This window comes from Peromyscus californicus, unplaced genomic scaffold (assembly GCF_007827085.1).
Source record: "Peromyscus californicus insignis strain IS unplaced genomic scaffold, ASM782708v3 Scaffold_20__1_contigs__length_68692818, whole genome shotgun sequence".
NCBI lineage: Eukaryota > Metazoa > Chordata > Mammalia > Rodentia > Cricetidae > Peromyscus > Peromyscus californicus.
Genome location: NW_026294503.1, coordinates 47555254 through 47575555, shown reverse-complemented (window position 1 = coordinate 47575555; position 20302 = coordinate 47555254). Strand labels below are relative to the sequence as shown.

General features: G+C 53.4%; 1 protein-coding gene across 3 annotated transcripts in view; it reads left to right on the top strand.

Moving 5' to 3' along the window:
* Window positions 1-20302, top strand: part of Tcf20 (transcription factor 20) — a 190175-nt gene that overhangs the window by 63300 nt on the left and 106573 nt on the right. Inside the window, exon 1 of one of the 3 annotated variants that reach the window (XM_052748465.1) lies at window positions 11880-12123. The exons of the other annotated variants lie outside the window; for them this stretch is intronic. The gene's annotated coding sequence lies outside the window, so the exon portion shown is untranslated. Of the gene's footprint in view, window positions 1-11879; window positions 12124-20302 lie in introns of those variants that run through there. 3 annotated transcript variants of the gene reach the window in all.

Here is a 20302-nt window from a genome sequence, read left to right as displayed (position 1 = left end):
GGTTTGCACCTCATCCATGTAGCTGTGGGTCAGTCACTAGCTCTCCCTGGGCATGTAGAAGTGGAACTTGTGGCAGTCCCATTGCCTAAAAATTTGATTGAATAGGTGTGAGAAGCTCCCAAATGCTTTGTTTTTTAAGAACATATTTTTATTTTTAATTATTATGTGTCTATGTGTTTGTCTGAGTGTGGCTTTGTGCATGTGAATGCAGTGCCCCAGGAGGCCAGAAGAGGGTGTCGGATTCTCTGAGCTGAGGCCAGGTGATTGTAAGCTGGGAACTTAGGTCTTCTGGAAGAGCAATATGTGCTTTTAACCTCTGGACTATCACTCCACCCCCCACCCTCAAGTGCTTTGAATAGATATGAGCATCTGGGCTGAGTGTTCATGTCTGCACCCCATGTCCAGTCTTGAACTCCACACTCAAAGATGCGTGAGGCTTTCCTCTGTCCAGGTACCTAGGCCTGCTTGAGCCAGTGGAGTGTCAGGGTTGAGGCACAGGTCCCAGTCTCAAGCCTTTTTGCAGCATGCTGTGTGGCTGTAGGTGAGTTATTGCCCCTTTCTGAGCTCAGCTGCTGCGTCTGATGGTAATGGCATCCTCCCTCCCAGAGGAGTCTGTGCAGTGGCCCCCAGTGCAGAGTAAGTGCTTGCTCAATGTCAGCTGTAGTTGTTGCTGTTTTTATTATTATTTGACTTGAAAATCTCCTGCTCCACGTGCTGCTTCCACAACAGTTGTTGTTTGTGAAAAGCTGAGCTGAATAAATGGGGACCCAGCAAGATTATGTCCCTGCTCCTTGCTTAGCGCTGGCGTTGACAGGGCCCCCTTGAATCTCTGGTGGGAGGAGGAGCTTGGCCCCATCCCGGTGGCCTGGCCAGGGCCCTGTTCAGGGGCAGGGGGTCTCAGCCCTGCCTGGCCTGCCTCCCGGCTGACAGCTCGGGCACTGTGAGCTGGCTGCCAGCCAAGCTGCTTCCTCTCCCAGCTGGCTGCCATCCAGGGCCTGATACCAAGGGGCCGGCTGGTGGGCAGCAGCAGCTCCATCGTAGTAGGGCTGTGATCCCAGCCAGAAGACTCCAGTCAGGACTGGGTGTTGGGGCCATCCCACCGCCCCTTGAAACCCCAGGAGAGCTGAGCACAGCCACACTGGCTGTCAGCACTGCCCCCAAGGTGACATTTCTGCAGAACTGAAAAGAGCAGATCCGAGGGAGATGCAGTAAAGAAAGCACAGCTTGGGCAGAGGGTCCATGGAGCAGTGTGGAGCCTCCTGCAGCCTCTGTGTTCACATCCAGAAAATGGAGCCAGGTTAAGCCTTGTGGCCTATCTCATGGGTGGTTCAGCATATCCTTGTGTTCAGGGCTGTGCTGGGAGCAAAGGATGGAACATCCTGGTGACTGATGCCGAGATAGGGAAAGACAGGCTACTACTGAAGATGACGATGATGGTGGTTGCCTGGCAACCCCAGGCACTTACTAGGTACTATACTGAATCTTAACAAATATGAATTCAGTAGCTCTTAAAACCTGTATCTGGCCGGGCGGTGGTGGCGCACGCCTTTAATCCCAGCACACGGGAGGCAGAGCCAGGCGGATCTCTGTGAGTTCGAGGCCAGCCTGGACTACCAAGTGAGTTCCAGGAAAGGCGCAAAGCTACGCAGAGAAACCCTGTCTCGAAAAACCAAAAAAAAAAAAAAAAAAAAAACCTGTATCTGAATTAGGGACTATTCTTACCCCTAGTGTGTATATAAAGAAACATACCCACTTACAGCTAGTTCAGGGTCAAGGCAATCGTAGAACCCCAGTAGGCTGGCTCAGAGCCTGTACTCTGAGTCTGAGGATGGACTCAAAACCTGTGTTCTAGGTCTGAGAATGAGAGGTACTGGTCATTCTGTTTGGGTGCACAGGAGTACTGCTGGAGAAGGTCATTATTAATGAGTAGGAGATGACTTTTGACCTAGAAGTTCAAGGTGGGGAAGTCCCAGAAAGGCTTATCTAAGGCTTGTCACCCATCACAGAGGGGCATAAATGCCAGATCAAATGTCTTGAGGGCTGAAAGGGACCCATGACTGAGTGAGCCCAGAGTAGATTCCATGGAACAGTTGGGCTGGCCCTCAGGGTGGCTGTGGTAGGAGAGGAGTACAGTATTGTGTTAGGGTCAAGGCAGATATGTGCTTCTCTGTGGATATTATCTTTGCTCTTGGCTCTAGTTGTGGGGGTGTGTGCCAACTGTGACACTCCCTCCTGCTCAGCTCTGCCCCCCAGGTTATCCCCTCATGACAGTGAGACTTCATTATTCGGCTCTTGAATATCTGTGGTGGGTGATGTTTTAGGCCCACCCTCCTTAGGCCTTCTGGGTAGCCGTGGTCCCACCGATGCTAGGCTGTATCCCAAGCACATTACACTGCCCCAGAGCTATGGTTAGCGCACAGGACACTATGTTTGATGGCCACCTTTGTGCACAGCCCGGTCATTCCATACTACAGGGCAGCCTGAGCTGCCTTGTAAAACCGGACAGTCCAGGCTTGCTGGTGACTGCAGGCTCGGTTCCTCTGTTCACCGGGGATGTGTCCACCGTGTGGTTAGCCACGACACTCCAAGATAAAATCACCAAAGTCGGCCAGGAGCCTAACTGGGCCTCACATCAGTGACTGATGTTGCCAGTAGGAATTCTAAATCCGGTGGCTGCTGGGCCCAGCACCCTGGACAGCACCGGCCTGGCCCTGCCCTCTCCCCAAGTCAGAGGGAGGCCACTTCACCACCAGCCCAGCCCGAGGTTCTGCCACGCCCACCCCCAGCAGCCTCCCCAGGCCTCCCCTCCCGCTCCTGGAGTCTTTAGTCTTCGGCACAGTCTGGTAATTAAAAACCTTCAAGGGGGACTTTATTGAGTTAGCATTAGTTATTTTGTCAGGCTGGGAGAGCGAGAGAATTATCTGTCCTCCGGGAGAGGGGGGCTGGGCGGAGGCCGTGGGCTGAGATTGGCAGGTGCCTGTTATGTGCTTGCGGCGCTGGGGCCAGGAGGCTGCACTGAACTGCAGGCGCCAAGTGGGGCCGGAGGGGAGTGGGTTGCGGGCCTTTCTTTACCCAGAGGCTTACCTTGCCCCATGTGCCCACTGCCCAGGCCCTTCCTGGCTCCTGGATTTTTTTTTTTTTTTTTTTTTTTTTTTAAAAAGCCCCTTCCAGAGCCAAGATGGCTGCAGGCTCTGGGGTAAGGGACCCTTCTTCATGGACTGTTGGCTGTGGTCTAGGTCTCTTCCCCCTACAGGCCAGGGCTTCAGACGGGGCTCGCCAGTGGGCTGGTTTGAGGTGGCCCTGACCTCTCTGTCCACTACCTTCCGTAGCTGGAAAATGCCTTCGACCACCAGGTAAGGGCCACCTGGGGTGTGTGCAGCTTTGATCTTGGGCCGGCCCCTCACCTATTTGCCTTCAGACTCTCACTTGTGAATATAGGGCAGCAATCCCTCCCTCCCCAGGGTTGTCAGGATCACTAAAGGAAATCGAGTGTGTGGTCTCTTGTGCAGGACAGGTCCAGTTCTTATTCCCCTGGAGACGTCCGGCTCCAGGGACGGAACCAACATCTGTCCCTTCTGCCTGTCATTCACTCTGTGACTAATCATTCTGACTCCTGGTGTGGTCAGCCCATATTTCAGATGAACAAACTGAGGTTTGGAGCAGTAAAGTGGTTTTCTGAGCCAGCCAAGAGTAGGTGGTTGGGGTCAGATCTGGCTCTTCTCTTTGACCCAGTGGCCCCAGGGCCAACGGTCTAAACAATGGGAAGAGTAATAGCTGTCAACCTGCTGCAGGTCTTGGGCCTGACCAGGAGGCTACCTCCTGGAGATTAGGCCCCTCTTCCACTCAGGCTATGTCCTGCCCCTGCCTTGCTCCATAGCTAAGCCTGAATCCTTGTCCCCACCCCCAACACCTCCAAGCCCCAGACCCTGCCATTCCTTGTGGGAAGCGCCTGGCTAAGGGGATGTGAGATCTGGAGCCAGGCCTGAGGAGAGTGGAAGGAATGAGGAGACCACGTGTCTGTGCCATCCATGGTCAGACGCAGTAGCGCTCTCGTGGAACTTAGCAGCACAGGCACCAGAGATGCAGAAGCCAGAGGCACAGAGGTATTGGCCTGGAAGGAGGGGGCCCGGGAGTCTCACGGGACCCTTGTCTTCTCCCATGTCTCCTGCGTGGTACTTTGAAACCTGAATAGGCCACTTGATTTCTAGGTTCCTGCCCCAACCTTCCTCCTCTGGGAAGCCTCATGGGACTTGCCCTTCACTGCCTGGGATCCTATTACCCACCATGGTTGCAGCTGACAGGCGGGGATGTTCCTTCCTGGAAGGCAGGGATGTTCCTTCCTGGAAGGCAGGGATGAACCCTAATTGTGTCCTCGGTCTCCAAGTGTCTGCTGGGTGCCAGCTGAGTCTCGTCTCTGCTTCAGATCCCTTGAGTCCAAAGCAGGGAGACCACAGGAGAAGATGAGGGCAGGAAGGTCCTTTGACTGCATCCTTGGTCCGAGAGCACCAGGGCCTTGGGTGGAGCTGGGCACAGACACACAGGTCTGGACCTGGAAACCGTATGGTATTGCCTCCTTCTACCTGTGGAACCTGGATGAGCTCCCACTTGGGAAGTGGGGATATTTACCTGGACCCTGTGACGCTATGGCCACTAGCATGTGAGAGGGACCGATGCATGCTCATTTGTTTCCGAGCCTCAGTTTCCTTATCTGAGAAATGGAGAGAAACCTTTTGGCTTTCATGTGTTCATGAGACACAAGTATAGTAGCATGTGAGAGGTGCCCGACACCATGGGCTCACAGGGTCAGGGGGTCAGCTGCTGTCCTTCAGCTGGGTCTTTGCTGGATGTTGGGGGTCGAGCCTCAGAGCCAGGGCTTGCCCTGCAGGTCTGCTGCGCATGTTCTAATCTTCGGTTCTGATCTGTACTGGAAAGGAACTGAGTCGAGCCCCCAGGCCCTCAAGCAGCCCCCACCGTTGGCTTCTTTTGAACTGGCCTGCATTCCTGTGTTCTTACAGGCTGTGCCTCTGGCTTCCAGTACCGGGCCAGAATTAAGACCAGGTTCAAGATGCTCCTCTGTCCAGTGGACCCAGGGCTCCACCTTCATCTGGCCTGGCTCTGGAAAGCAGGTGCTGGCTCACATGACCTGGGTCTGTGGATGTCCTGTGCCTCCACTGATACCTACCCAGCTCCTTCTGTGCAGCATTCTGCTACTGGCCACATTAGATTCCCCAGGAGGCTGTCTACATTCCTCTCTTGGCAGGTGCCATCACCCGTAGGTGGCACTAGCATCGGGTAGACCATCCAAATCATGCTGCCAAGGGTCATCATGGGAATCTGGCCAGTCTGCCTGAGTCCATGACCTGTGACCCACCAAAGCCTTGGGACACTCATCTGTCTACTGTGGAGTGTATGTAGTCTGGAAGTCTGCCTGATCCACACTAGATTCACCACCTCCTGGAAGCCCTTCACGACTCCCAGGCTGTGGCGAGGGGCCCCTGACCCTGCACCTCAGGCCGTACAATGGCTTTCAGTTTACTTTCCTCTTTAGCAGACCGAGCTCAAGGAATGTGGATTCCTGGGCTAGGCACACAGTAGGCAATCGATAAATTTTTGTACTTGTTCGATAGGCATATGGGAGCTAGCCAGACCTTAAAGGCTGTTTCAGAGGGAAGGAAATGGAGTCACAGAACCTGCTGAAGAGAACCCGAATTCAAGTTCTGGCGGCCTGAAGGCTGACCTGATTGGGACACTGTCTGTCTGTGTCTGTTTCCTTAAATGGACATCCTGAAGCCACCTCCCATGGTCGATTTGAGATTAAACACCTGAAAATGTGGCTTTTCACTGCCATGCTCTGGGTGGCCAGGGGGTCTGCCTAGTCCCCAGGTCCCCTAGGATGCTGAGCCCTGATTTATACCACCAGGCTTACCAGGAGCTCTTTAAAGACAGGCCAGCGTCTCGGACCTCCGAGAGGAGGCCCGGTGGTCAGTGCTTCCTCAAAACCAGTCAGCCGTGGATAGGCAAGTGCTCCTTTTCCTTAGGGACCACCCAGCTGCTCCAAGGCTTCTGCTCCAGTTCCCTCATTCCTCAGCTCCTGGCATTACCACTTACACTAGAGCCTTGAACTAAGCAAGGGCCGGCAGCAGAGCCTGGCTGCCACAGACCCAGCCTGCCCCCTCCAGGTCTCAATTAGCCCCATAGCTGAGACATCGCCAAAGTCTCCTCTGCCACCCACGCGTTCATATTTCAAGCAGATGAAAGATTTTTATTCCTTTTTGTGTGTGTGCTCCCCCCTCCCCCCAGGATTAGCTGGTCCCTGGCTGCCCATTTGTCAAAGCATGGCTGTGTTGAGAGGACATCAGAGAACCTCCGCTGTGTGGCTTCTTGGGGGCCCTGAGCTTTCCGCAGGTTCTGCGGCAGGAGGCTAGGGGTCAGGACTAAGGGGAGAGAGGCACTACTGGGGGCAGACCTTACCACAGGCAGGAGCCACCACTACTCTGGCATTAAGACCTTGACTTGGTTTTGCACCGCTGGTTCTTACTTGGCCAGCCTGGTTCCCAGGGAGGGTTGGGGTCTGGCCCAGCTTCCCCCAGGCTCCTGGCCCCCTGGCCAGGCCCGCTCCCCTACCAGCAAACAGCAGTGCAGGGGGCGCATGCGTGCGGCGGGAGTGAGCCGGCTGTGGAGAATTAATATTCCTGGAACATCGCCCCGGCCGCCTGCACACGCCGAGGAGAATATTACGGCGATTAGCGGTGGGAGTTCGGCCTGCACGCAATATCTGGATGGAGAATTCGGTGTGATTAATCTGGCGCTAAGTAGCAGCCTCCGGGGTCCGCGGGGCTCTGGCATGTTTGGAATGGGAAAAAAGCTCTGGAGCGCAGAGATTCTTTGGGGGGCTTTTTAGGGGTCTGCCAGGGTAGCAGCTGTGCCCGGGGAAGGCTGCAGGCTCCTGATGGCCCTGGGTGAGCAGAACACCCCTTGTTTGTGGCTCTTGGCAGGCTGCCAGCCCACAGAAGCGTGCCATTCAAATTTGCAGCCCACTGACACCCCAGCCTTTCTCTTACTATTACGTTCTGGGTCACAAATCCTGAGTTGCAGCTTTCCTGCACACTTTAGGTCACCCTTTCTGGCTTCCATTTCCTCATCTGCAAAATGGGGGTGCATGCTTTCTTTTAAGAACTATTCTTTTCACATTTTATGGAGGAGGAAACTGGCAGTGAGCATTTTTTTTTAGCAGTGGTGTTATGCTGTCCAGATGTTGGGGATCATAGTTAATAACACTACAGAGAACCTGACTGTAGCAGCCATCTATTCTTCAGGCAATGACAGATCTGTCGCAGGAACCTTGGAAGAGAGTACTGATTATCTTATAGATGGTGATCTATGGCCTCATCTGTAAAATGGGTATAAAATAATTGCCTCCCTGAAATGGAGGCCCAAGTAAGGACATTTGATTCCTGTTGTACCAGCTTCATTCTGGGCAGTTTTACAGCCTAACCTTGGACACTGGTGGGGGCAGGATTGAAGCTGGAGGGGTGAGGGTCAGGAGAAAGTCAGCTGGCCTCAGTGAGTGCTGAGGCTGGAAGAGACTTGATATTTTTCTCCGGTGTTCACTTTAGAGGTGAGGAAAGCAGAGATGAAATGTTTATCCAAGGTTAAGCCAGATCTTTGGTGTTGAGGATCACAACCTTTGGAGCCAGCCAGACCTGACGAGTCTTCCTTCCTCTGAGCCTCAGTTTTTTGACTTGAAAAAGGGGTAGTCATGCCAGCCTTTTGGGATGGAACAGCCTTTTGGGTCTGGATCAGAGTAGGTGCTCAGCTCTTAGGAAGAAAGGTCTGGGAACTCCAAAACCCAGTGTATACAGTTGGCCCACTTCCTCTTTCCCAGGGAACTACTTGCCAAAAGCTCTTGTGGTGGCAGAACCCAGATGTTATGTCTTTTCATTCAGTTGCTTTAAGCCCCTTGGACTGAACATTTCCAAATCTGTTTTGTTGTTGTCGTTAGACTGTAGACCTCCAAACAACTCATCATTCTGTCCAGAAGTGGATACTGGATCAATTGTCTTCATTCTCCTTTTCCCTTGCAAGCACTGTAATGGCCTTTGAAAGGGGGTTGGTTTGTGGTTTCCCAGCAGTAGAGTGGTCTGTGGTCTTGAGCAGCTAAATTTGAAGTCAGGCTTTTCAGGACTGATTTTAGTGAGCTCTAAAGCAGCTGGGTACAATGGCGCTGCATTCATGTTGACATCTCAGTGTCTGGAACAGCAGGAGCTCAAATAAGCACTGCTTGAATGCATGCATGCATGTGTGATCTGATGGCTGGGTGCATGCATGTGTGATCTGATGGAAGGGTGTATACATGTCAAATGGGATGGATGGGTGCACACCTGTGATGGTTTGGACAGGTGCATGCATGCATGCATGCATGATGGGATAGATGAGATAGATTAGGTGTATACATGGAGGATAGGTGCATGCATGCATGATGATTTGGATTGGTGCATGCATGCATGATGGATGGGTGCACATTTGCAATGGGATGGATGAGTATATGGATGCCTGATGGGATAGGTTCATGCATGGAGGATGGGTGCATGCATGCATGATGGTTTAGACTGGTGCATGCATGCATTATTGGAGTGATGGATGTGCACATACGTGATGGAATAGATGGGTGTGTGGATGGATGCATGATGGAATAGTTACATGAATAGAGGATGGGGTGGATGGGTACATGCATGCAGGATGGGTGTGTGCATACAGCATGAAATGGATGCACATTCTGATAAGCAATAGAGTGCATTGGTTAAAAATACTAACTCTGGAATTAGCTTCGAGTAGAATTCTGGCTCTGTTCTTTATTAACTGTGTGAGTTGGGCTAATGTAGTTCAGTGATTTGGGCCTCAACTTGCTCATCTGTAAAATGGTTGGACAAGATGATTCTAGAATCGCTCTCAACTCAGTTGTTTCTTTGATGTTGGCCTTGATCATCAACAGGATGCCCAGGATGGGAGCTTGGTGCTCTCCAAATCTTCCAGTTCAGCCACCATATTTCCCCAAATCCAAAGCTCCAAAATGAATGAGGTTGGGTCTCTCCACCCAGGTGTGCCTGGGAGCTGCCACCTTAGAAATGAACTTTGTCTTTTGGATTGGGTGTCTCCACCATGCCCATGCATTTGCTCCCACCTCCCTTTCCTGGACAGGATATCCTGACTCAGTTTACTTGCTCTCCTCCAGGAAGCCTTTCCTGGTGCCTGTTCCATTACTTTCCATTCTGAGTTCCTTCTCTGTGTTTCTGCTTTTGCTTGTGACCTCACGTCACTCATGCTGGCTCAAGGAGTTACTGATTGCACACATGTTCATGCTTTGGAGGACTACAGGGTCTGTGCATCTGTTGCATTTCTACTCAGTGCTCGCCGTGTGTCTGTAGACATTTTGTGTGTATTTCTTGTCAGAAACCAGACTCTCAGGAAAGTAGAGGGCTGCCCTGCCTCAAGAAAGGGAAAGCAAGGTATGGTAGAGTTTTGTGGAAGCCCAGTCCGTGTCCCTCTGATGTCACACCCTTTCCACGGCCCCTTTGCAGAGGTACCTTGTGAGCCCTGATCAGATAAAGTAATGAAGGCAGCTAACCTTGATCTGGCTCCAGCTAGCCAGATCTGAAGCCTTCTGAACATTTTGCTTCCCTTATCTCACACCATCTCGCAACCTTAAAAAGGAAGCTCTAGTCTTCCTCCCATTTTGCAGGTGGAACCTGTGTGGCTCAGAGAAATTAAGTAACTTGCCTTAGATCTCACAGGAAGGAAAGAGAAAAAGCCAAGGTTTAGAGCCAGATAGTCTAATGTAGGTACCCACCAAATTGAATTAGAATTCTCCAATCCTTGATTTCCGCTGCCCTTGCCTAGGTTCCTCAGTGTCTATCTGTTTGTCTTTCTTTCTTTTCTTTTTTTTTGAGACAGGGTCTCACTATATAGCCTTGGCTGGTCTGGAACTTCATATGTAGACTGAAACTCACAGAGATCCACCTGCTTCTGTCTCTAGAGTGCTGGGATTAAAGATGTGGGCCACCATGATGGCCAGTGTGTATTTCTTAAGTATCCACTGTTTGTAGGCACTTTTGACAGTGACCAGAGGACAAAACCAACCTGTGTCCTTGGCTGAATTTGAAGCCCCATTGGGGTAGAAGAGGCAGCTGAATAGGCAGAGAGGGTCAGCCCTGAGACCCTCGGGTGGACACTGCTGTTCCTGTTGCCATCTTCACATAGGATGAAATGGATTCAGAGGAGCCAGATGGCTTATCTGTGGTCACAGTGAGTTGGGGGTGCTAAGATAGGAACCTGAGCAGTGTGCCTCAAAGCCCCTGTCCGACCACTAAGTCTTGCTGCCTTCCAGGATGCAGTTCAAGAAAACATGGAGAAGCAGCATCTAAGTCGGTCTTGGGGTGGGGCTTCCCTGTGGAAGTGATATCTAAGTCAAGATCCTTGGGTAACAAAGGAGGGCTGGCAGCACAGAAAACAGCAAGTGCCAGGGCCAGAGGCAGAGATCCCAGTCAATAACCGTGTTCTAGGTTTCTGTGCTGGCACTTACCAACACATCGTATCTGAGTGACCAGTTTATCTGGAAGTTTACTGAATGCCCACTGTGGATTCTCTTCTCAGACACTCTCGCCTGCCCTTGGTACAAAAAGCATGGAGGCAACATTAGTTCCAGGACTTGGGAAATGTCAGGAGGAGTGGAAGTACTTTTTAGATAAGGAGAAAACAATGGGGCTTGGGGCCTGGCACATCGTAGGCTCTCACCAAGTATGGAGGAAGCTCAGATGCATGTGTGTGCTGAGACTGATGCAGCAGGTAGCCCAGATGCCGTGTGGCACAGGGTAGGGTACTGTTGGGAGCTAGATTGGGCCTGCAGGGTTTTATTGGGACCACTGCCAAAAGGGAGCAGTAGACATTTGGACGGGGAGGCCTCCACTCGCTAAGCCCGAGCGGGTTTGGTTCAACGTGGCTGCGGTTCCCTGTACCTGGGGCTAGACCCTGGGGCTACTATCTGGGCCTTGGTTTCCCTTTCTGAATACGAAGATGGGTACTTACCTCTCAGGTATTGTCATGGGGTTAAATAAGGGACGGAGGGACTGTGAAGGACCCAGTACCAGGCCTGTACATAGTAAGGGCTTACTCTCTCAGAACTAGCGCCCCTACTTAGACACTGAGGAGCAGTGCTGCGGTTCCAGAACAGACTTCCTTTTGCTGCCACCCCTGAATGGGGGGCTTGCAACTGCTCTGACCTGCCACTGAAGCCACCGTGTGTGTGTGTGTGTGTGTGTGTGTGTGTGTGTGTGTGTGTGTGTTGTTCTAGGTATGCCCCTCCCCCACCCCCGTGGCCTTGCCCAGCTGCTCTCCAGCCGCTGTGCCAGCCTTACCTCCTTAGTAACTCCTGGCTCCAAGTATGGCCATCTTCCTGCTGTGCAGCCTCAGGAAGGCTCATCCCCCTCTGAGCTCGCTAGGTATAATGGAGTCCTCTTTGGCCTTTGTGATCACTATCCAAGGTGCAAGTGCCAGTTCCCAGCACACAGTAGGCATGCTGTGAGTGGGCACACTTGCCTTTACCCCTTGCTCTAAGCTTCGATTCCCCACTTGCAGGGGACCATCCACTCTGGGGCCAATTATAAATAGGCACATAATCACCCCTATCTAGAGAGATAAAACGTATTCTTTAGAGATGAGCCACACGCCCCTCCCCTTACCCCCCCCCCCCAACGTTGGCACGCGCTCTCCGCAGTTGAGGGCGATGGAGGGATCTGATACTCCTCTCCCTCCTCCATCCACCCATTCCTCCTCCCTGCTGCTCCTCCATCTCCACCCTGCAGAGGTGTGATCCGGCAGGGGCCGTGATGTCAGAGGCTCAGCTGATGTCACCGCCCCGGCCCTGTGACTTCACTTGCTTGCTTGGGCAGGAGGAGCTGTGAAGAGGCTGAGACTGAGAAGAGAAACTGCCCCCCTTTCCTTTTTCTTCTCCGTTTCTCGCTTTCCCTTCCTCCCTGCCTCCGCGGGGGGTTGTTTTCCTGCCGGCCTGCGTGCTGTGGGCTGTCAGGGGGTCTGGGGCAAGTGCCAGGGGAGGATGCAGCTGCAAAGGTAACGGCGTGCGTGCGCGGGGCCTCTCCCACGGTCGCGAAAGTTTGCTCTGGCGTGTGAGGCGTGCCGGCTGGGCGCTGCGCCGCGCCGGCCCCAGGTTCCCCGGGGGCGTGCAGGGGCCAGCGGGCCAGGGACGGGCCAGGCAGGGGCCTCCTGGGCGGCCTGCACTGCCTTGTCCCCATCAAAGGCCGCAGCTGCTCGAGTGGCGGCTGCAGCTTTGAAACTGCCATAAAGAGCGATGGAGGGAGGGGAGCGCGGGGGATGCTCAGAGCAGTGCCCAGGAGGGCGGCCGCGAGAGGAGGGGTGGCCGGGGCTGCTGGCCGAGTGCAGCCGCAGCAGCAGCAGGGGCGTGAAGGGCAAGGCCCCGGGTCAGGGTCTCAGGGGCCAGATCCTTGTTACTGTCCCTGTCCCCTCTGGTCCAGCCGCCCTCTGTGGCCGGGACCCCAGCAGTGAGGCGCAGAAGCTTTAGGAGGAGGCAGGGGCTGGCTTCCCCCCCATTATTTCCTGACATATTCTTTGAGCTCCAGCATGCCATTTGTCAGTGGTAATGCGGGACAAAGGAGGGGGCAGTGGGTGGTCTGCTGCGAGTTGGGCGATGGGCACAGAGCACAGGCCGAAGGGAAACGCCAACAATTAGGAAGCAGATCCAGAGCTTCGCTCATTCAGTCTGTCGAGGGAGCCGTCATTTTGTGTTAGCGTGTGTGTCTGAGGTGGGAGGAGGCAAGAGGGGAGAATGACAGGAGAAGGATTATGACATTGTGTTGTCTCTGTTTGTGGTAAATGCAAATTTGGCTCCAGCGGTTTCCTGGGAAAAGCAGAGGCAAGTGACCCAGGCCAAGGCCTTGGCCCAGACCCACCAAGGGAGCAGGTGGGCGGCGGTTTGGGATTTTATTTGTTCCTCCCTTTTTTTTTTCTGTCTGGCGTGTGCTTCTTCCGTTTATTTTACAGCGAAGAGCTGGAGATAGACAGGCCGGCATGGCGGGAGAAGTCCCCCCTTCCCTGGTTTTCCGGTACCTCCTCCTTCGGTAGGAGGCTCAGGCACCTCTCCAGCCTCCAAGTGTTTGCCCCAGGTCATTAGCTTTCCTTTTAGGTCCCCTGCCTCAGGCCAGGGTCACACTTTGTTCCTCCCTTAGCCTGGGGGGCCTGAGGTCTCTGAAGGCTTCTTTTGCCCACAGCTGCTTTCACAAAGTGACCGGAGACAGTCCGGACCAAGACTGTGGTGGACTGTGACCCCTCCATGCCCACCCCCGGCTGCAGTGCTGCCCTGGCCTGCCAGCCAGCGTATGTTGGCAAGATGTCCTAGGACCTTGACTCTTGCACTAGGCCTGGGGGGTAGGGAGTGTGAGCCTTCTCTAGGCCAGGAGGCAGCCACAGCTCAAGGTTGTGGGCTGCCACAGGGTTCACAGGTACAGTGACGTGGACACAGGGGATCATTCTGCTTGGACCATGCTCTTAGAGAATGCGTGGAGTGGGTTTTACAAGGGCTAGGCTGTGCTCAGGTTCCACCGGGGGAGAGTTCTGGGCTGCGACTAAGCTAAGAATCCTTTATAGTGGGGTCAGGGACAGGGCACCAGAGCCTCAACTTGTCACATTCTGAACCTCCTGCTGTGGCTCACCTTCTAATGCAGTTTCCTCTAGAGTGGATCCCACCCTGGACCTTCCTACTTCTTTTTTACCTGGTTAAGTCCTCTGGGCTCAGTTTCTCCTCCAGGGCTTGGGTCCTGTTCCCTCTTACAGCTCTGACCACACTGGGTGGCCTGTCTCAGTCCTCTGGGTGCAGAGCCTGGGGACTTTTAGGGGACACCTACCCAAAGCTGATCATGGAGACTTGTGCCTGGAGCTCAAGGTAGAGAGTAATGGAGAGATCCCTAATGAAGTAGGGCCACCAAGATGCAACAGTTATTCCCCAATCCTGCCCTGGACAGTTTGATAGGCCGAGTTCTTTTGGCCAAGCTGCCCAAAGGAGAATTTTCCCAATGGGGCTTGATAGGCCAAGATTGCAGCCTTGGTTATGAGGGAAGCTGGGTTAACAGGGGTTGGATGAAGAACAGCTGCCACATTACGCAGCCTTAGGCTAGGGGCTTGGGCACCCTGATGGCCTGCAGCGTTCTGGTGTTCCGTGGAACTGTGTGTCACAAGGAAAAGGAAAGGGGGTGTGGATGGGCTCTCCCCAAAGCTGTGGTGTTAGGTCCATTCCAGGCTGTAGGCTCTAGAGCAGTATGGCCAGGGATGCTAAGAGCACAGGGCTGGCCCCTGGCCCCTGCTAGCCCTCTTTACCTTGCTTAGATCCCCAGATGGCCTGCCCCTCCCCCAGGCACCCCCGTTGGACTGAGCCAGGCTGGAGCAGTACCCTCCCTGGCCCTTTGTTACTTTAACACAAGCTCTAGCTGTGTGACCTTGAGCAAGCCTCAGAGCTGCAGCTTTAAAAGGCAGTGACTGCCTGGGAGCAGTGATCTCTGTCTGTAGACTTGTTACAGGGATTAAGAAGATGGTAGGTACAGAACAGGTGTTCAGCTAGTGGCTGGCAGCTGTGGCTCTTAAAGATGCCAGAAACCCGGGGGCAAGATAAAACAATAAAAACAAAAACCAAATGGACAGAGCCTCCCTTTGGACCTTGTTAGTCTCAACAGGGCAGTCAAGAGAGGCTTCACAGGGAAGGTGGCGTCTGAAGATTTTGAAGGGCGAGTAGGAGTCTGCCAGGCTAAGGCAGAAGAGAGCATACCTGGTGAAGGGAGGGAAGGGGCAGAGCTTCCACAGGGTGAGAGGCACCTGGTTCTTTGACCGTGGGAACAGGGTCTAGAGGCGGGGCAAGCTGGCCCTGTGGGCAGACTGGGCAGGTTACCCATGAATGTATCATTGAAGCTCACCCTTGCATACGTGTATATCTTAGACCACTCTCCAGAATTTTGCCAGCTTCTGCCAGGTCAGGCCTGTCAGGCTGCCTTGGGGTGTGGGGATTTGTGAATGGCTCCACACTTGAATTTAAAGACTGGTGTGCATTTTCTTACTTTCCCCTCTTCTTCTTTTGCCCATTGAGGATGAAACCCAGGGCCCTGTGCTGCATTCCTGGGCCAGACAGTCCACATTCTGGGCTTGGAGGCAACATTGCTGAGGGAAATGATTTGGAGAATTTGGAGCATCTCTAGGCTGGACCCTGGGGTAACCTGAAGTTCCCACAAAGGCTGGGTTGCTAGTTCCCAGCCCTAGGTTTTACCAAAATGGTGGCACAAAAGGTGACCAGAGGCTGAGGCCAGTCTGCTTGGATTTAGTCTCTGTATCATTCAGACAGGTCACCTGACTTGAGTCTTGGCATCCTGGGGTAGTAGTGACACCCATGTCACAGGGCTAGGATGAAGGGTACAGGGCCTAGTTCTCTCAGACAACCAGCTTAGGGAGCCAGGCTCTCCGGGGTAGGGGGAACTTGCTAACTGTTAACTTGAAGAGAACACAGGCCAGAGTAAAGACTCAGCACCTGGATGTCTATGTATCAATTGCATAATCCCTCTGAACGTCAGTTTCCCTAGCTGTGAAATGGGGGGTGGTTATCATGCTGGGTGATAACAGCACTCACCGTAAGCTGGGCGGGCACTGTCTGCTGACATTAATAGTCTCTCCTTGCCCTGAGCTCTGTTAGGGCTGGATGGAGGTGTAGGTAGCCCAGAGCAGAAAGTGCAGGGGAAAAGCTCTAGAGACTTGGCATTTTCTCGATAGGCTGGCCAGTGTCCCTGGGTACTGTGGACAAGATCAGAGGGAAGTAGACTGCTAGAGCGTGAGGCCTGAAGATCAGCAAGGGCCCACCCACTACTGCAAATGAGCCATTGGTTGACACGTGGCAGAGCCACTGAGAGACTGAGGGGCCTTGAGCATGGGACATCACCACCCTGAACCTCAGCTTCCCTTTCTGTGGAGGAGAACTAAGGCCTGCTTAGGTTTCCTGCTTCTCTGAAGGGCTCTGATTTTTTCCTGTTGCTGATTTTCTTGGATGGTTTCCATGTAGGCTGTGCCTTGGGCAGTATCATCTGCCCACTGGTTTTTCCAGAAAGGATGTTTTTCCCTCTCATTCTGCAGTCAGCCTGCAGATGGGCTACCTCTGCCTGGCTTGCCTACTACTGCTCCTCACTAGCACTGTACCTAGGCTAGGGGAGGGGCCCAAGGGTCGAGCAAGGGAGCAGCATCCAGGAGGCCCTCCGAGAGAACAGGGCTACCCAGCACCTGGGCATGTACCACATGTGAGTATATCCAGGTACAGGTGCTATGGGGTTTGGGAGCTGGCCACCGCTGGCTCTGGGAGGTGACACACTGCCAGGGAGCATCCCAGAGATCATGAGCAGAACCCCCTCCTGCCAGCACTCGGCTCCACTGCCTCTGTGCTGGTTAGTTGTGGCTCCTCACTTCCCCGGAACAGCCGCTCATGAAGTTGCACGTGAGGCAGCCCTCTGTAGTGAGCAGTAATAATCTCCCTGGGATGAAGAAGCCGAGGGCTCCGGAGTGTAGGGACTTCGTTGAAGGTTCTTATACCCATGTGCTACCAAAAGAGAGGAGAGACAGATTTTAATGCTGGGAGTCCAGAGACCACTGACAGGAGGTTCAAGAGACACAGAACTTGGGATGAGGTTGCTACCGCAAGTCTGCCATCGCTTGCTGCAGGGATATGCTGACATCGGGTGTGTGGGAAGAAGGGGTGTCTCAGAAAACGGTGGCTTTTCAGGAACACTCGTTCCCTCTGCCCAAGGTGCACACTTACACACACAGGGTTGCTTAAGTGTACTACAAGGGTTCAAATCCTGTCTCAGCCACTCGCTAGCTTGCGACCTCTGTTTCTACCCATCATGGGAACCAGTGTTGGACCTGGCTCACAGCACTGTCGTGAGAACGCTGTGGGTTAGCACAGGCAATACACGCAGCATGGAGGCTAGTCCATGTGAAAGCTGCAGGCATAGTTTCCATTGTTATTTCAAGGCAGCTCAGCAGCCTCTGTTCACTCAGTGTTGACGGAGTACCCGCAACACGCCAGGCCCAAGCCTCTTTCTGCCTCGGCTAAGCGGCCAGCCTTGGAGCCTGGGAGCTGAGCGTGCAGTTCTGATGCAGCAGAGTAGAGCTTCTGAGAACTGGTGTGCTGGCTCCCACTGCTGGTGTGACTGACATCCTGATGAAATATGTCAGTTGGAAACAGTTGTGAAAGAAATGTCTGGGAAGTCTATGAGCCCTACAGGAAGACCACAGGGAGTCTGAGCTTAGGTCAGTGTGGTCTTGACATCCCAGGGAGTCCTCCTTTCCAGGGCCTCAGTTTCCTCATCTGAAACCTCACCTTAGGGGTTGGTTGACTCTGTGGGATTCCTTATGTGGACTGTGCGTTGTGAGCAGCTGTGATATCTTTTGTTTTTGTTTATGGTCCTTTACATGATGACCATGGGTAGATCCTGTGCAGTCCCCATGCTGATACTAGGCATGGCCATCAACGCAGGCTCTGCTCTCAAGGGCTTTTGGAGTTCTGGCCTCGTTGAAACTTTTGGACTCTGTCACATGCAGAGAATGAGGAAGACTCCTCAGGCAGCCTCATCCCTACAGGGGATATGTGGTCACCTAGGTCGTGCAACAGAGGTTTCTGGACAGTTCCTTGTTCTGGGCACTGGGTCAGCGAATGGGGCTGAAACTAGATGATCAGAAGTCAATATTGCCCTTGAGCTCAGCCCAGGAGGAAGGATGTGAAAGATTACCCCCAAAGATCAGAGACAGGGATGGAAATGTTTAAACGGGGCTTCGGCTTCTAAGAAGAGGCTCAGCCGCAGGGCAACTATAAAGGTGGATTAGAGGTGAGCACTAGCCAATGCCTTCTGCTAAGAATCCGTGACTCCTCCTTTTACCTTGGGATAAAGTCCCAAAGCCTGTGACCTGCACCTTCCTGCAGCTGCACCACCACTTTCTCCTGTGACTTGCACGGTACTGCCTCCTTCCCCTTTTTGCTCTCTTTGCTTCCTCCTGCCTCAGGGCCTTTGCCCAAGCAGCATCTCCCCCTGGAACTCATCCGGCCTCAGCATGAAGAAGCCCCATGGGACCACCAACATTGCGACAACAAGGACCCTTTATTTAATGCTCGGCGTATGATTCAGGCTCTATCAGTGTTGAGTGAATGAATGAATGAACAGTTAAGGCAGAGCTTTGTGAAGGAGGCAGCATTTGACTCAGACCCCAAAAAGCAAGGTGTAGTTTCAGTCTCTTGGAAGCAAGAGGAGCAGGCGTCCCTGCCTCGGCGCCCCTGCCTCTGGGAACAGGCCAGCACAGGACAGGGACAGAACTTGTTCGGTTTGGCAGAGACAATGAAACAAGGGAGCGGAGGTTGGCAATGTGAGCTAAGCCAAGAGGGGCTTTGTATCCAGGAGAGTGGGCCTTCAGAGGCCACTCGGCAGCCACTGCACACGGTCAGGCCAGGGAAAAGCGCTCGTGGGCCTGCAGTTAGTTGGCGGTGGGGATGGAAGTGGCTCATGACAAAGAGGCTGGCGTCAAGGACGGACTGTGAGTTGGAGAACTCACGGCTCCGACTGCTGTCTGTTCCCAAGGCATTCCACATGTGCTCCGGCAGCTGTCCTCAAGAGCTATCAGGGAGGGAGGGGCAGGGCAGCGATGAGGCTTCTCACACAATGTCTGTTTCTGGAAGACAATTGGCTTGGTGGCAGGGCAGCCATTCCCAAGTCACAGGAAGGGGAACATCAGCGTCTCCATTTCTGAGCCATCCTCGTTGAGAAGGGAGCACCTAACTCTGCACCCCTACACCCGGATCCTAGTACAACACGGTGAGACCAGCCCAAGGTGGAATATGAGCAGGAACATTGCCGCCATCATGTCCAGTGCCAAAGCCCTGGGGTCCTCTTACAAGGCAGCCACTGTGGTCAAGAGTGGGAGTTTGAGGGGAAGGACTTGAGGGCAGCCTCTGGGTCCACCACTTAGTAGCCGAGCACCTTTGGGCCTCTCTAGCAATGAACTGGGGTGCTGCTCTGGCCTCGTGAAGGCCGAGGTTACACATACAGTAACTGACACATAGAGTCACAAGCCCCAGAAACAGTGTGGCTCAGGAAGCAGTGGCCGTTATCATGGCTGCATTTTTCTCCTCCGTTTGCATTCTTAGCAGGAAACTTGAGTTTCAGGCTTAAAAATGAAGAGCATGTCAACAAAACAGGATGGAACAAAGTCTTTTCCCAGCATGCCTCAGCATGTGGCACTGCCTTCCTGTGGCGCCCAGACAATGATGTGGCTAAAAGTCTTGAGCTTTCAAGCAGAAATAATCCCGATGGAAAGGAACCTCCCATTGTTACCGCATGATGAAGCGATGCAGGGGCTTGGCAGCCCCACTCGCCTGGGTCGGTGTTTTAGCCTAACTGCTGTCCCTCGGTTTCCTTACCTGCAAAAGGAAGAACACTACCTGCTCCCTAGGTTTGCTGTGGGGATTCAGTGAGCTGGTGCTTAGAATGTGCCTCTGCTAGTACTACAGTCAGATCATTCATCTTTAACTCTGTAGCACTCTGAGTGACTTAGTGAAGCTCTCCAGCCAGAGGCTGGCTACCAGTCCCAGATCTGCTTTCTGCTGGCTGCCTGACTTGGAATTAGTCACTCACCTCTCTGTGTGCTTATTTTCTGCTCAGTATCGTGAAGGTGGTGATTGGTGCCTCACAGGCTTGTAGTGAGGAGTGTGAAACATCAGCCAGGGAAGGGACCCCATTCCCAGGAGGCAGGAAGAACACTGGCTCCCCATGGCCCAAATCCCAATTCATAGATAATTGAGACTCCAAGTCATTAGATATTTGCTGAGGAATACCCGCTGGTGAGACCAGACCGGTCCCCATTTTTGTGACCTGGGTTGGTATTGCCATGCTAGTGGCTGCCCAGGAAGAGTTCAGCCCACAGGTTCAGTGAATTTCAAGCTGGGTGGAAAGCTAATGTCTCCTAACACCTGGTTTCAGGGTCCTCCTTGTTCAGGAAAATGAATGCTCCTAGGCATGAGTTCCCCAGACTGTCTCCAGGGCCTCAGCAGAACCCTGGGGAGAAGCTGCTGCTGAGTCCTTTGTACTCTGTGCTGTCTTTCTCTGGTCACCTGGAGACTGGACCTACCAGCCCCTCTTTCTGGTTGTCACTGAGCACTGGGAAGCTGGATGGTTAGAAGTACAGTCTCTGGGGGCCTAGGACT